We start from the raw sequence: 16,921 nt of genomic DNA on the forward strand, positions 1-16,921 counted from the left end.
ACGTGTCACTTTGCTGCTTTGCTTTAATTCACAGTTGTGGCCATACGTTAACTCTCGCGGTAGTACAGCCCCCCGCCCCTGTCCCTTTCCCCTCCGCTTCCGATTGTTAGCTTTCCTTAATTTTTCGGTAGGGTACGTTAATAATGCAGCCAAGTACTCGTGCAGGGTGCCTTTTATGGTGACGCTTTAAAGAATTGCCAGCAAGGCGTGATGGCCACCTCCTGTTGTTCCCCCGGGCACATTATGACTCTTCTATATATAGGTATACTATATCGGATCAAGGTGGCTTTATTTGTAATTACTACAGTTCATTATCATTCCTTGTGTGATAGGGCAGTTGTCCTGGTCAGAGTTCCCATGCTGCCTTAAAATGTGGATCCTTTGAGTTTATTCCTGCCTTAGATCCGTAACTATGTTCCCATATTAATAAATTTTCCAATAATTCTTAACATGGGCATCTGCAGAGGATGGGGAGGGCAAGGACCCCAGCGAGGGGCAGTGATGATAACTACATAATGACACCACCATGCAAATGTTGAAATTTAAATCCTTGTCTCTGATATAGCAATACAAGAACATAACCATAGTATTTGCATGTTGACGTTACTGTTGTTGGTATCATCAAGATTATGGACATTACTGTTTCTTGGTGCTGCTATGTGGAATCTGTGCATTTTATTTGAATATGTATGCAGTTGTCAAGCTGAATTGTTCATACTAATGTCCTTTTAACTGCAGCACAAACATGTCTCAGTCCAGGGGTGTCAAACTAGTGGCCCACAGGCCAGATGCGTCACGCACAGGCCACGGCCACCCCAGCTCCGCAAAGGGGGGAAATGTCGCAATAGGTCACATGATGGCAACATGACACCGCAAGTTTGACACCTGTGCAGTAGACCTTCCAAGGGACGTGACCTCATTGTTTTGGCTTTAGCACATCCCCAGATCACAAGCATGTGAAGTTAAAAAGCTTCTTTAGCAGATACAGTTTTAAAGTTTGTCCTCACTTAATTTCTGCTCTGGATTAGGCCTAGAATGCTTTATCAATGGTGAAATTAACAATGACCGGGTGGCTTGGCCCACCACTCTCTCCCTCTCTCTCAATCCAACCCACTTCACAGGGTTGTTGTGAGGAAAATATGAAGCAGGAGTACTGTATGCAGTATGTTTGCAACCTTGAGTTATATATTTAAAAGAAGAGATAAAAATATAGTTCTGATACTACTAAGAAAGAAGAAATTCCGGGAAAAGTAACATGGAAAGGCAAAATATTACACAGTCAGTACATTAAAAAAATAATACTGGAAAAGCACATAACAACAAAGAAATGGAAATGACTAAGAATAGAAAGTTAAAGAAAGTGACAGGAGGGCTACATGAGACTAAGCCTTAAGAATAAATGCATGTAATAGCAACAGATGGAAATGCTGTCTCTGCAAAAAAGCTGAAGTCAGTGGACCACCTGGTTAGCTGCTGCAAGAAGATTGCACAGACTGACATCAAACAACAGCATAACAAATTAGCAATGATGGTACATTGGAATATCTGCAACAAATACTACCGGTATTTGCCTGCAAGAAAGAACTGGTGGGACCAAAAATAGACAAAGAAAATAGACAATGAAGAAGTTAAGTATTTTGGGACTTTAAAATTCAAATAGGCAAATTTAACCATTGTTAATCAGAAAAACAAGACTGATTAGTACCTGAAGTGGCAGTATCTGGAGACAGCAGAAGAGAGAGAGAAATAACAAAATAGAGAGACATGCAAATAGAAGTAAAATGACTGTAACAAATGAAGGCAAAGATAGTACCAATAACAATAGATGCCTTGGCTGCAATCGCAAAATATCTGGAACAACCAATTGAACCCAACTGGCATTAACAAAATCCCCACCAGACAGTTACAAAAGGCAGCTTATTGAATAGCTTAGATCCTGTGACAATACCTTTAATAGCATTAAACAAATGCATATGGGATAGGCAAATGCATGGGATAGCATTTGCCTATCCCATGTCCTTGATAGGTGAATAAAATACCAAATCCAGTCTAAACCTCCAGATGACTGTGATATAATACAGGGCCTAAAGTTGCCCAGACTTTTAGGCTGTTGCAGACACATCCCTTCCCTGAGCATTATCCCACATAATTATTTTGATTTGGACTGAAGGATTATGTAGCTTTTATATCTTTCAATTATTAGTGGGTGAATATGACAGATGGCTAAACGCAACTTTCTAAGCATTCACCTGTACCTGTTCTGCTCCAGCTACGGATCCCAAAGAACGCAGCACACACAAACTCCAAACAAAACTCAGTTTACTTCAAAACGCAGTCTTTTGCAATGCAGGCTGTTAATAAAACATTCTTAACAAGCTACCCGAAATTCCACAGATAAAATAGAGTCTTACAAGAGTTGGCAAAAAGCCCAGAAGCAAAGTTTGCAGAGAAAATCCAAACTCAATGATCAGTGAAGGAACGAACGTTGTTTCCTGCAGTTTTTTACAAGCTGTGTGCATTCTTAAATAGGTTAAGGGAGTGGCCAATTAGCCCCAAGCCTTTCTCTAGAGGAGACCTCCTCCTGAGGAACCACTCCTGCCTTTTGGCAGCTCTGCGTGCTCGTGCATTGAGAAGAGGCTCCTCCACTTCATCCTCTGCACTTAAAGGGGCCTCTGGAGGTTCTGAAGGCCCTGGCTAAATCCCTGCCTCTGGCACCACATCTTCTTCAGCCTCCTCGCTGTCTGACTCGAGCGCCGGCTGCACAGGCTGCTGGCGCAACACCACACCAGCCTCCTCGTTGTCGGGATCAGCAACAATCCGCGCAGGCCGCTGGCGGGCCACAACACTACCTGCCCAAGCCAGGCTACCCCAGTTCACATAAGGGAGAGTGACTGAGCTGTAGATTGTTCTTCCTGTGCAGGTTATACTCCTTAAAAAGGGAAACTAATCCAAGAAAAACCATGATTGCTTTCCTTATCTTGTCAGGGACAAGGCCATTTTTTGCCTTGTTACTGAGGCCAAATAGAACTCAACAATAAGAGCAATATAATTTGTGCCAGCATATTTTTTTACCAGTTTAGAGACAAACTACTTTTCTATTGCTGTCAATGAAACTTACACTGCAGTCCTGAAGTCACCAAGAATCACTTGGTGTCAAGCCTGTACACATCCTTATATAGTTAGAGAATATCATGGTGGTTAGATATATGTAATGTATATTAATACCTAAGTAAGTAAAAATGGCTCAACTTGAAATCTAAGTTCTTATATGGTTTCACAAGAGTTATGTGATTTGTTTCTAGTTGTGGCAACAAACTGTCTATATCATATAATAGGAATCATCCTATCCAGATGATTGTTACATATACACACACGTGTGTGTATGATTCAAACAAAATTGCACAGTCCTACTCAGATTATTGTGTGTGTGTGGGTGTTTGTGTGTGTGTGAAAAATAATCATCTGAATAGAACTATGCAGATCACCTAAATAATAGCTACTTTTAAGGGCTACAGTTTTGCTAACATATGATCTAGACCAGGGCTGCCAAACTCCCAGCCTGCAGGCCAGATGCATCATACACTGGCCATGCCCACGCCCAGTTTAGCGAAGGGGGGGAAAAGTCCCAATACGTCATGTGACACAACCGTGACAACTTGAGTTTGGCACCCCTGATCTAGACAGTTTGTTGGCACAACTAGAAACAAATCACATAACTCTTGTGAAACCATACTAGAACTTAGATTTCAAGTTGACCCATTTTTACTTACTTAAGTATTAATATACATATAATATTTAATCACTATGGTATTCTCTAAAAAGAATCCAGAAATGCTAATAAGAAAAAGTTGACTATAACCTTTAGAATCATTCAGCAAGCAGTTAGGAATCCCATAAATAACCAATCCTGTCTCATGTCACTATAATCTTGTAAATTGTAACAGTGCTGCTAGAAGACAGAACAGGATCAATATAGTCCAATTGCTTCCATCAATTCCTATGAGGAGATAATTGATCAGAGCAACAAATGCAATCTTAGTTGCATACATAACATACCTGGTTGTCAACTATGCTGGCAAAGGTCCAAGAAGCTGAGAGAATCTAAGCAAACCCTGAAAGTTTAGGAAGAAAGCTTAGGTGCTAATTGTCATTGAACTGGGAGTTAGTCATAGCATTTATTCAATATTTATATTGAATTATTTGCATCGAGGCATTGTGACTCTCTGCTACCATATGAAGGGAGCACACCCTTAAAAAGCCCACAGGTTTTAAAGTTGATATTCTTAAATTTTGGAAAAGTAAATAAAAGGGAACACCAATTGTACTGAGACCAATGCAATTTAGGACCTACCGCACATTCTGTGCAGTTTAGTCATCTCAAACTTTGGAGGAAAGGAAAATAAAGTACTTTATTAAAAAGCTCCAGATTTACCCCAGTGTTACTTCATGGTGTCGTCACTGAAGCTCCTGAATCTCGAAGAAAGCTTTTTCCTGGAAGTCACTGGGCTGTGAAAAACAGAAAAGGCATGGAACAGAGAAATCTGGATTGGGGGTGAGGGGTAGGAAGGAGGGTACATGGCTGCCAAGCTATATTCCATGAGATGGCTGACATAAGAAAAGACTAAAGCAAACTTTCAGAAATTAAGAAGGTGAATTGTTCTAACAATGATTTCTTTCAGAAGATTATGAATCAGAGTTTTATTTCAGAAATCAAGACATATCTATACGGAAATATTTTCTGGCTTTTAAAGACTGTAAAAATGGGATTACAGGACCAATTGGTTCACAACCAATAATTGTAAAAGCAATGAATGCATACACTGTTTATTTTATTCCATAATTGTATACTGGGTGAATTATTATTTTTTTAAATATATCAGGGTTTAAGGTATCTCTCTTCTCTGAAGGAATCTCTGTAAACTATATATTGCAATATATAGTTTACAGGTGGGCCTATCTGTAAATCATATGAATGATCCGTCTTTGCTCAATGGTCCATCAAGGCTAAGAACATCCAAATGGATTTTAGGAAAAGGGGTCCAGTGCTTGATTTGTAGGAAATATGGAGAGTGTGACAGAATTATATTTCAGTTCTTTCACAATTCCAGAGATACAGTTTATTAGCCTCCCAGCAATAATTAAGAGTGGTGAATTCTTTAGCCCTCTAGGATCTATTCTGAACACATTTGTAGTTAAATAAGAACACATTTATGTGCACTCATGTCAAACAAAAAATATTTATTCTGAAAAGTTTCTTACTTCACCTGAATAACAAACTAATTTTCCAATCCAAAAGAAAATAGAAACAAAACACTACTCTAGCAATATTTTTCCCTCCCATAAAAAAAATGCTATGGAAAAATAATAGATATTTTGTAATGATTGATATATTCATTTGTTTTCCAATTTAAAATGTATGCTGAGGTATTTTCTCTCTGTGTAAAACTTGGTGCAGTTGAAAAGTTGATCAAGAGGAAGAATAAGTATTCCATCTTTCCCCTTTTCCCTCAAAAGAAAATTATGGCTCCAATAATCTCAGATGGAGTGAAGACAATTGCACATCTCAACTATAATATTCTCCTCACAGTAACTTTGCAGTCACATCATTGCAGAGAAATATTACTCTGAACTATAGGACTGCTAATTGTCTAACCGTCATAACCCCAGAAATCATTGCAGCTCAACATCCCGTCATGCATGTGAACATAATTTCATGTGTGAATGGAATCTGGTTATCAATTAATAACAGTTCTGGAAAAATTAACTTCGAACTATGATATCAAAACATGAGATGAGCTCTTCTAGATTAGGCTCAGACCAAAGATTATTTAGTTCAAAATTTGTGCCATTTCATGAACTGTCAGATACATGCAAATATCTCAGAAACATGGACAGGAGGTTGATAATGCATGAGTAGGTGATAGATAACATATCATCTTTAAGGTATTCCTTTTTTAAAAAATAAATCTATCTATTCCCCTTTAATATGGGGGCCAGTCAGGTGTAGTGGTTAAGGCATCAGGTTAGAAAATATGAGTCTGTGAGTTCTAGTTCTGACTTAAGGCATGAAACCAGCTGGATGGCCTGGAGCCAGCCATTCTCTATCAGTCCTAGGAAACGGACAGTGGCAAACCATTTTCATGGATTTGTCAACACTGATTCAAAGGCACAGGCATAGACCCACACAGAGTCTCTTTTTAAACAATAGTTCAAAAGTATGCAAATGCAAATAGATAAATAGGCACTACTTGGATGGGAAGGTTACAGTATTCCATGCACGTTGGCATATAGTCATGCCAGCCACATCACCATGGAAGTGTCTTCAGATAATGCTGGTTCCATCAGCTAGGAAACAGAGATGAGCACAGCCCCATAGATAGGGGAAACCTTTACGTCGTCTTTTAAATTAATGGCCAATTCCAGCTATGCATTGTGTAAAAGATATTTATTGACTGGTCTTAAATTTTCCCATATCGAGTTTTAGTGGATGATCCTACTTGTTACCTTGTGAGAGATGGATACAATTCCCCCCTGTCCATATTTTAAATGTCATGCGTTTTCTATACAGGTAGCCCTCCACTTATGACCACAGTTGATCCCAAAATTTCTGTTGTTGTGTAAGATGTTTGTTAAGTGAATTTTGCCCCATTTTACGACATTTTTTTGCCACGGTTGTTAAGTGAATTACTGCAGTTGTTAAATTATTGACCCGGTTGTTAAGTGAATCTGGCTTTCCTATTGACTTTGCTTGTCAGAAAGTCGTACAAGGGTATTGCATGACCCTGGGTGTTGTAAATATAAAAAATGGTCATAAGTCATTTTTTTCAGTGCTGTTGTAAATATATATATATATATATATATATATATATATATATATATATATTTAATACAAACAATCCATCTTCCATTAAACAGTGTTTTGTCTGGGTACAAATGTCTTGTGCAATAACAATTAAAATGTACAGCCATGTTGAGTGACCACACACACAAAGGTTGAGAATATATGTGGCAACTTTATTGTCTTACATAGTGACATTATATAGTTTGTTACTTTCAAGTTACAGCATACTTGGCAGAATACCATTGGCTCACCGAATCTTCCAGGTAACTTAAATCATAGGTTAATTATTACTGTTGGCTTAAGCACTTCTAATATTTGGCTATAATTAAAATCTAACACATATCCCACTTCCTCTCCTCCTGTTCCTCTTGTTTACAGAGTTAGGGTCTTATCTTCTAATGTAATTTCCTGGTGCTTACATGCAAGTAACCTTCCTTATCTGAGGTTTGCCATCCAAGATAGGAAAATCCCTGCACATATGCAAACTACAGATTCCTACATGTCCCCTCTTTTTATTTAATTTTGAGGGAACAAAGATTTTTGAATATAACGCATTTGAGAAGGAGACAGAGAAAGAGGAGTAGGACGAAACATAGCAATTAATGAGGGAATACACTGAATGAAACAACAGCAAGCAACTAATATGACAATATGACAAGACTTTCACATATAGAAATATTTGATGCTATTCTTTTCATTTATTATATCACAGCATAAAAAAACAACTGCTTAAGCCAGGACCATTCAGGAAGCCAATTGGTCAACCAGTCAAAAGGAGAGGAAATAGCATGAACATTATTCTGAAAATATGATTGGAGTTTAGCAAGTTCATCTTCAATGGTTTTGTTCAAAGAGTGAAAATGAACAGCCCATCCACGACAGCCAACAAGTTTACAAAAACCTCCTTGTCGTGCTAACAAATAGTCAACATTGCTGGAGCACATCCTGATTCAAGTCTTCAATTTCATGTTGGAGATCACGAACAATAGCAGCAGTGGCATTAATTTATTTCTCCAGGCAACATGTTAAGCTGAGGATAGAATGTCTATTTTCTTGAGCTATTATTCCAGGGTAAGCCCCTAAGGTGATCACTCCAGTAATAGCTCCAGCCACAGCACAGCCAAAGGTATTTAGAGAGGACAGTTGTGTATCAATGATAACTTCATCATTACATGTAGGACCTAATGGAGAACGTCGTTGTCGTGAAGAAGATGAAGAAACACCAATTTGTATAGGTAGGGAAAAGTAGCCAATAGCAGCACATTGATAGTTCTGAGGGTGTACGTTGGTTGCATATTTGTCAAAAAAGAACCACATATTAGGGTCCTTTAGTTGCCAGCCAGCACAAATGGATCCAGTATCAGTCATATCAGAAGCGATAAAAATAGGAAAATTATCAGGATACATTTCAGGCACAATATTAGGCCCATATAAAGAAGAATTAAAGGTTCCCCAGAGCCAATAATAGTCAGTACAATAACTATAATTCCCTACTTTCGATAAAATGCATTGAGCCTTAGCATAATCATTCCAATTGTTAAGCCAAGTATGGCGAGCATAACAGCAAAAACATAAGCCTCTAGTATATTGATTAGTACAAAGATAACACCAACGAACAGAATTAAGTTGCGCTGGTGGCTTAGAAAATAACCAAGAATAATGAATGGTTTGCAATTGTGAAACAATAAAGGAAGATGAAGATATTAAAGCAGATACGAAAGCAACTTGACCAAAAGCCATAGGAGGCTCATAATACAGGGTGACATTAGTACCGTGAACCAAAAACATATATTGAGCATGACGAACCCAGAGATTAGGATTAAGTTGTACCGGCTGAGTGTCATTTAAAGCAGTAACAGAACCAAAAGAAGACAAGAGAATACAAAAAAGAATTGTGACAGAATTAGCTATAATAATAGCAAAAACAGCAGCAACTAGGTTTTTAGGAGTTTGAGGTAGATCAGCTTGAGCCAACTGCTGTTGAGCTTGGTATGTTGTGGCCTTCACTTGCCCGCACGTGATTGGTGAGGGTCATTGATGTTTCAGAAGACAGATCTCTGTTTTGAGATTCAGATTGAAGTTGGGAATTGGGCTGTGCAGACCCTGATGCCAAGCCATGATAGGGTCGAATGTGCCGAGCAGGGATCCACAAAGGTTGGCAAGTCTGGGGGAGTTCAACCGCTGCGTAACCACATCCTCAAGTAATTAGACGAGCAGGTCTCTGCCACTCAGAATTAGGAACAAGGCGATACTTTACTAGTGGTCTTGTCAATGGTTCTATTGCACGAAAATGAACATTAACAGGAACATCTAAAAAGGAATCTACAAGAGTTAAATAATTCCAGGTAAACAAAGCAACAGATAGTAAATGTTGAATCTTTCGCAAATGGTATGGACCAGACTCATGCTGCAGCTGTCTCTGCAAAAAGGACTTAAAGGTTCGATGGGCACGTTCCACAATAGCTTGTCCTTGAGAATTATAGGGAATGCCATGGACTAAGGTTATTTCCCATTGCTGACAGAAAAGACTAAAATCTTTACTGATATATGCAGGACCATTGTCAGTTTTAATTTGAACAGGGCGGCCCATGATTGAAATAGCAGCTAAACAATGAGTGGTGCCATCCTGAGCCCATTCGTGATGGGATGCAGTAACCCAAAGAAAATGAGAATGAGTATCAATTATAATATACAATTTATCATATGGCTGGAAAGGGGAGAATTGTGTTACATCCATTTGCCAAATTTGATTGGCAGAGATACCTCTAGGGTTGACCCCACTGGGGAATGGAATGGCTGACTGTTGGCAGGAGGGACATGCTCGTACAATATCCTGAGCCTGTGCCAAAGGAATATGAATCTGTTTTGCCAAAGATTTTGCATTTTGATGAAAATATGAATGACTGGTCACCGGATCAGAAAATAAGCAATTTCCTTAAGAGATTCATCTGAAATACGGTTCCCTTCAGTAAGGGCATTGTTAAAAGGAGTATGACTGCGAATATGCTCCACATATAAGGGATATTGTCAATTCTCCAAATGATGCTTAAAAGACAAAAACAAAGCTAGCAAATTTATATCTAATGACAATGCACAATAAGAAAATGGCAAAGATTGCATAGCTAAATAAACATATTGTGTGTCAACTACAAGATTAATGGGTTGCATTGGGAAAAGTTGTAAGGCTAATATCACAGCAGCTAATTCAGCCCCCTGAGCAGAAGTCTGAGGTGATGTGAATTTAGAATGCCATTGGGAGTCAGCCTGCCAGACCACCACCCTTCTTTTTGGTGAACCATCTGTAAAAATTGTCAGAGCATTAATAAAAGGTGTACATACAAAAATATTAGAAAAAGAGAGGTTTAAAGTAGTAGTTACCATAATTCTAGGATCTTTTGGTAATGAATATAAAACTTCTCCAAGATAATTGGAGAAGGCAATCTGATAACTTTCAGATATCATCATAAGATGATCATGCTCAATCTTTGTACGGGTGAAGGCAATGCCTATCAAATCCTGCCCAATCAGTTGCAAAGCATGCTTTCGGCCTTTTATAATCAATTCTTCTAAAGCAGACTGGTAAGGATAAATGTTTCTAGGTGGAGTAGCAGATAAATTTAACCATTCATGAATAGCTATTTTTAATGTGCTCTTAATGGTATATAAACACCCAGTAGGCAGTGGAGAAGTGGGAAGAATAGCTAAGCACAGTCCTGCTTCTATTGACTCAATTCGGTCAACATATTGTTGCTGAACTTTGTCCAAGATGAGCTGTAAGCACCTTTTTTGATCATTCATCAAATGAACTGTATCACCAGGGGATTGCACTCCTTTTAAGGGTTGGAATAGAGGTAACATATCACCAGTTGTTATGCAGAAGAAAGGCCTAGCCCAGTTAATAATGCCTAGCAACTTTTGCCATTGAACTAAAGTATAAGACTTTTGTACCTTTAAGTCGGGCAATACTGGAATGGAAGAAGCTTTCAGTAATCTATGACCCAAGTATAGGTAAGGTTCAGTTTTCTGAACTTTGTCATCTGCAATAAACAACCCCTTCTGTGCAACAATAGTTTTTAATTCCTGCAGAAGGGCTATAGAATCAAACTGAGGAGCAGCTATTAAGATATTATCCATGTAATAATAAACCAAATAAGATGGAAATCTCTCACGAAATGGCTGAAGTGCATCGTCCACAAAATACTGGCACAAAGTAGGAGAATTAAGCATACCTTAAAACACGTAAAACACGCCAATGATATCGTTTAGTTGGCATGCTATTATTAAAAACAGGAACAGTAAAAGCAACTTTTTCTTTATCCTGTGGTTGAGGTGGAATAGTAAAGAAACAATCTTTTAAATCAACAACCAACAATTGATAAAAATTAGGAATTAAATTAGGATTAGGAAGACCACATTGTAAAGGATCCATTGGCTGAATACACTTATTGATGTTCCGCAAATCATGTAATAATCTCCATTTTCCACTTTTCTTTTTAATAACAAAAACAGGAGTATTCCAGGGGCTAGTAGAGGGTTCAATATGACTAGCAGCTAATTGTTCCTGAACAAGTTGCTGTAAAGCAGATAATTTTTCCATTGAAAGAGGCCATTGCTCCACCCACACGGGGGCAGTAGAGAGCCACTTAAGGGGAAGAGCCATCATCCAAAATCAATTGAGTATTTAAACAAAAAAGGAGGTCCCGACCCCAAATATTAGTATGAATATCTAAAATATAAGGTTGCAGGGCAAAGGACTTACCAGCTGCTGTGGAGAATTGAATATCGCACACACTCTGCCAAGCTGCTGTGGACCCACCTACACCCCATAAAGAAGAAACTGACTTCTTAGGCCATTGTACAGGCCACTGTAAGGATGAAATAACAGTAACATCGGCTCCTGTATCAAGCAACCCTTGAAAAGGTTGTTTATTCAAATAGAGAGTTAATACAGGACGAAAGGAAGTAACAGACTGAAGTAAAGCCACAGAAGGAGAGGTAGAACCCAAACCAGCATCCCCACGTGCCCCTGTGCCAGGACATGGGACTTGATAGGGGAGCAAAAGTAATTGAGCAATAGAGGTTTCAGCAGGAAGTGTTTTAGGAAGATTCACCCAAGCCTGAATAAAAAGAGTTCCAGTGTAATCAGAATCAATAACACCAGGGAATACAAAGCACCCCTTTTTATGAGCTGAAGATCGAGGCAAGATAAAACCAACTAAACCAGAGGGAAGAGGGCCGTTAAATTGAGAAGGAATCAATTTAACCTCCAAGGGAAATTTAAATTCCACAGATTCCTGAGTTATTAAATCGAGCCCAGCACTACCTGCTGTGGCTGGGACTGCAGAAGAGAGGCTGTGGGAGGAGACATTACTACAGGAAAGGCACTCTTTTGGCTCTAGGTGGGTGCCACACCCATTGGCAAGTTTCCCGAGCGAAAACGGCACTGATTAGCCCAATGAAATCTTTTTTTACAAATTGGGCATTTTTTAGAAGGGCACTTTTGAGAGGCTGCAGGAGTCGAGTGACAGTCCTTTTAAAAATGTCCAGGTTTACCACATTTAAAGCAATTGCCAGCAGGACATTGCCCTTTTTGTATAGCAGCAGCTAAAAGGTGCATTTTATAAGTTTGAGAACCAATATCCTGGCAAACCCGCAGCATGTCAGCCAAAGTATAATGATTGGTAGCTTTTAAGGGCTGCAAGGCTTGCTTACAATCAGCATTGGCATTTTCAATAGCTAATTGACCCCCAGGGTGAGGGCCTTCTCTGTGGCAGCTCCTGCCCTCTGGAACGATTTGCCCCCAGAGATACGAAGGATTTTGGATCTCTGGGTTTTTCGCCGTGCCCTAAAAACTTTTCTTTTCCATCAAGCAGGGCTGGCGTGAAACCGCCCCCCCCCCTTTTTAGTCTTTTTTAGCTTTTAAATTGTTAAATGGGTTTTAGTTTTCAATGTTTTAAATTTTTTGGGCCACAGTTATTTAATTCTTTTAATAATTCTAAATTTTGTATTGATATGTGTTTTAGTTCTGGCTGTGCACTGCCCTGAGTCCACTAGGAGAAGGGCGGGATATAAATTGAATAAAATAAATAAATAAATAAATAAATAAATAAATAAATAAATAAATAAATAATTGCCGAAGAAGTTCCCCTGCAGCTTCCTGATGATCAAATTGTTGATGAATAGCTTTAAACAATCTCTCTACAAAATCAGCATAGGGCTCACTAGCCCCCTGTCTAATATTAGAAAAATTTGCTCGTGGTGCCTGAGGTACCTTTAAAAAGGCACGAAATGCACATTCAGAAACAATAGTTAAGGTGGCCAAGGGAAGCCCAGTTTGGGCAGGAATTGTAGCAAATTGACCTGAGCCAAAGAGTTGTTCCACCGTGTATGCTCCTCCACCCCCCAGAGCAGCAGCCTGAGCATGTCTCATAAATTCACTTTCCCAAACAACATATTGCATTGAAGTCAAAATCATTCGGAAAATTTGCTTCCAATCCTCATATTATATCCATTTTTTATTCGTTCTACCAAGCCTCTAGTAAAATTACCACCAATGTCATACTCTGTAACAGCCTTTTTTTAGTTCTCTTAAAATTTGATAAGGCAGTCCTTCTCATTCTGCAATCTGCTGTCCTGCCAATTGGCCCTGGCCCTGATGATATTGTACAGGTCATACAGACAATAATTCAGCAAGTTCTGCCGCAGGCATGGAGGAATCCTGTTTACAGGATTTCACCATTTTTTGAAAAGAGGATAGAACAGCAGAGTCAAAAGGTTTAGTAATCTGACCTGTGTCAGTAGGATCTGAGGGAGGCAGAGTCAGATAGTCCGGGGAGGAAAGAGGACAGACAACAGCATTGGAGTAACATAGAGGTGGAGGAGTTAAAAGAGACAGTTCAGTATTTCCAAATTTTTCCACTGCATATCTACATAAATGCCATACATGCAAAATCTCTACCTTAGCTCTTGGCTCAGCATGTAAAACTTTCCCAATTTTTTCCCAATCAGATAATCTTAAAGACCCCTTTTCAGGATACCATAAACACTGATTCGCAATCTCCTGGACCAGCCTTAAGAGACAGCATTGTGATACATCATGCTTTCTTGTTCCTCAGAAAACGAGGCTCCCATACTTACAGAAACCTTTAAAAGGTTGAAGAAACCACAAGTACTTACAGAAACCTTTAAAAGGTTGAAGATACCACACGAGTTGACAGTGCACCAAATCCTTGCCGGACGAAGTAAGGGTCCCTGTTCAGGCGCCACTTGTTGAGTGACCACACACACAAAGGTTGAGAATATATGTGGTAACTTTATTGTCTTACATAGTGACATTATATAGTTTGTTACTTTCAAGTTACAGCATACTTGGCAGAATACCATTGGCTCACAGAATCTTCCAGGTAACTTAAATCATAGGTTAATCATTACTGTTGGCTTAAGCACTTCTAATATTTGGCTATAATTAAAATCTAACACACATCCCACTTCCTCTCCTCCTGTTCCTCTTGTTTACAGAGTTAGGGTCTTATCTTCTAATGTAATTTCCTGGCGCTTACGTGCAAGTAACCTTCCTTATCTGAGGTTTGCCATCCAAGATAGGAAAATCCTTGCACATATGCAAACTACAGATTCCTACACAGCCATATTCATTGTTAATCTATTCTTAACTTAATATTGATATACATTGCATGTCTAATACTGTAACAATTCTCTTCTTAACTTATTTCTATATTTCACTAACCTACTTTTATTTCTAACTTTCATATTTATTCTCTAGCCATCGGTAAAATAGTTCCCATACATTATAATATTCAGTTTGTTCCTTCTCTTTAATTGCAAGTGTTAACCTATTCATTTCTGCACATTCTAATATTTTCCCAATAACATTCTCATCTGTAGGAATCTCTTCACTTTTCCAGTTTTGTGCAAATACAGTCCTAGTTGCAGTTATTACATGGATAATCAAATATACATTCTCTTTACTAGAAGTGCTATTGTAACTTTGAATCATCACTAAATGAACTGTTGTGAGTCGAGGACTACCTGTTCTGCACTTCTGTCAGGTCACCTAAGCCATGGCTACTCTATGTTAAAAACCCAACTGCTGAACAGACAGTCCTCGACTTACAACAGTTGATTTAGTGACTCTTCAAAGTTACAACCTCACTGAAAAAAGTGATTTATGACCGTTTTTCACACTTACAATCTTTATAACATCCCCATGGTCACGTTATTTATATTTGGATGCATGACAATCGCAGTGTCCCGGGATCATGTGATTGCCTTTTGCAACCTTCTGATAAGCAAAGTCCACGGGGAAGCCAGGTTCGTTTAACAACCGTGGTACTAATTTAACAACGGCAATGATTCATTTAACAAATATGGCAAGAAAAGTCGTAAAATGGGGCAAAAGTCACTTAAATTTCTCACTTAACAACATAAACTTTGGGCTCAATTGTGGTTGTAAATTGAGGACTCCCTATAGTCTTTCCTTGCAGTGGAATAATTGTGTTCATACTTTTACAAGTCTGCAGGATCCTTTTCTCAGTTGCTGTTGCCAGAACCTTGCACAGTATTCCAAATCCGGTTGCAACAAAATTTATAAGGTCGTTACTGCATTGGCAGTTTTATTTTCAATATATTTCCTAGCATTACTTTTTACAGAAGAGACACATGCTATTGACATTTGCATTCAGCTCTTCACTATGACTCCAAGATTCTCCTCCTGACCACTCGCTGTCAACTCAAAGCTCCATTAACGCCTATGTGAGATTTGGACCTTATATGCCAATGTGCATCACTCTGCACCTGCTTACATTGAGTTACATTTGGCATTTTGAAGCCCATTCATTCAGCCAATTTGGAGAGATGCTTTTAAAGACCCTTGCTATCTTTTTTTTTTCTTCTGCGTTACCATCCCCAATTATTGTAATGTAATGTAATTAGCAACATACTCTTAACTCCAGGTCATTTATAAACAAGTAAGAAGTTACATTGGTCCCTGTGAAACTGCGCATTTATGCATTTTTCCTACTGTCTGCTTGCTGTTTCTTAAGGAAGTTGCTAGCCCTTAAACGTATATTTTCTTTAATTCCACGGGGTGTTGAGTGTTGACAGTGAATGTTTATTGAGAGGCATTGCAAAAAAAAAAACCCCTATTTGAAAGTTCAAATGCCCTCCCTTTTTTTCACCTTTTCTGTTGATTACCCCAAAAGAAATCCAGAAGAGTAAGCGAACCACTTCTTTTGAAGAAGCCATTTTAGTTATTCTTCAGTAAAATTCATTCTTCTACTGTATGTGTTTGATTCCTTATCTTTAATAATACCCTATCTGATGCAAACACTGACAAATCAAATTAGAATACAATTATATTACATGCAATTTTCTGACCTGCTTCCTAACTGGTTGCACAATACATCTTTTTCTCAATGTTGCAAATTTATGATTTCTAAAATGCATGTACATCAGTTGCCCTCCCATCCATAAGCTAAACATGTTATCTTGGGTGTTTTTATTGGTAGTAAACATTACACTTCAGGACTGCAGGGAATGTTTTATTTGATAGAGTAAAGCCTAACAGTTATGGTGCTCTTAAAAGTAACTCTCCCGGGAATAAGAGCACATAAATTCCTCCTGGATTCACAGGGATGTGATCGAAGATTTCTGATGGATGGCTTTGTCGTAGTTTTCCAGTAGTATCACTGATTTGGTGCCTAGCAGAATTCTAGATTTACTGACATGATGATCAGAATTGACTAACAGTGGGAATCTCTCTTTTCTAACCCAACAGGCTTAAGATGTCGGTTGGGAATTTATGACTAAGGGGATGATCATTCTTTGTGCCCTGTCTTATCATTTTAATGGCAAAGATCATTGATAAAATGGATGCGCTCTCTCTCCTCTCCCATTTTCTTTCTTTGGCATAAGTTTATTAATTCATATGTATTAATCAGGGGTGAAATCTACTTACCTTCCCAACCAGTTCGGAAGTGCACGTGCATGCATGGACCCTCTGTGCATGCGCAAACCCTTCTGCACATGCGCAGATGGTAAAAAAACAGGTTACTTCTTGGTTAA

General features: G+C 38.7%; 1 pseudogene; it reads right to left on the reverse strand.

Annotated features, from left to right (window-relative positions):
- Positions 1-7,203: 7,203 nt before the first annotated feature.
- LOC148115522 (uncharacterized) lies at positions 7,204-8,942 on the reverse strand (annotated as a pseudogene).
- Between the last annotated feature and the right edge of the window lie 7,979 nt (positions 8,943-16,921).

Source organism: Pantherophis guttatus, chromosome 2 (assembly GCF_059756535.1).
Source record: "Pantherophis guttatus breed Tessera chromosome 2, ASM5975653v1, whole genome shotgun sequence".
NCBI lineage: Eukaryota > Metazoa > Chordata > Lepidosauria > Squamata > Colubridae > Pantherophis > Pantherophis guttatus.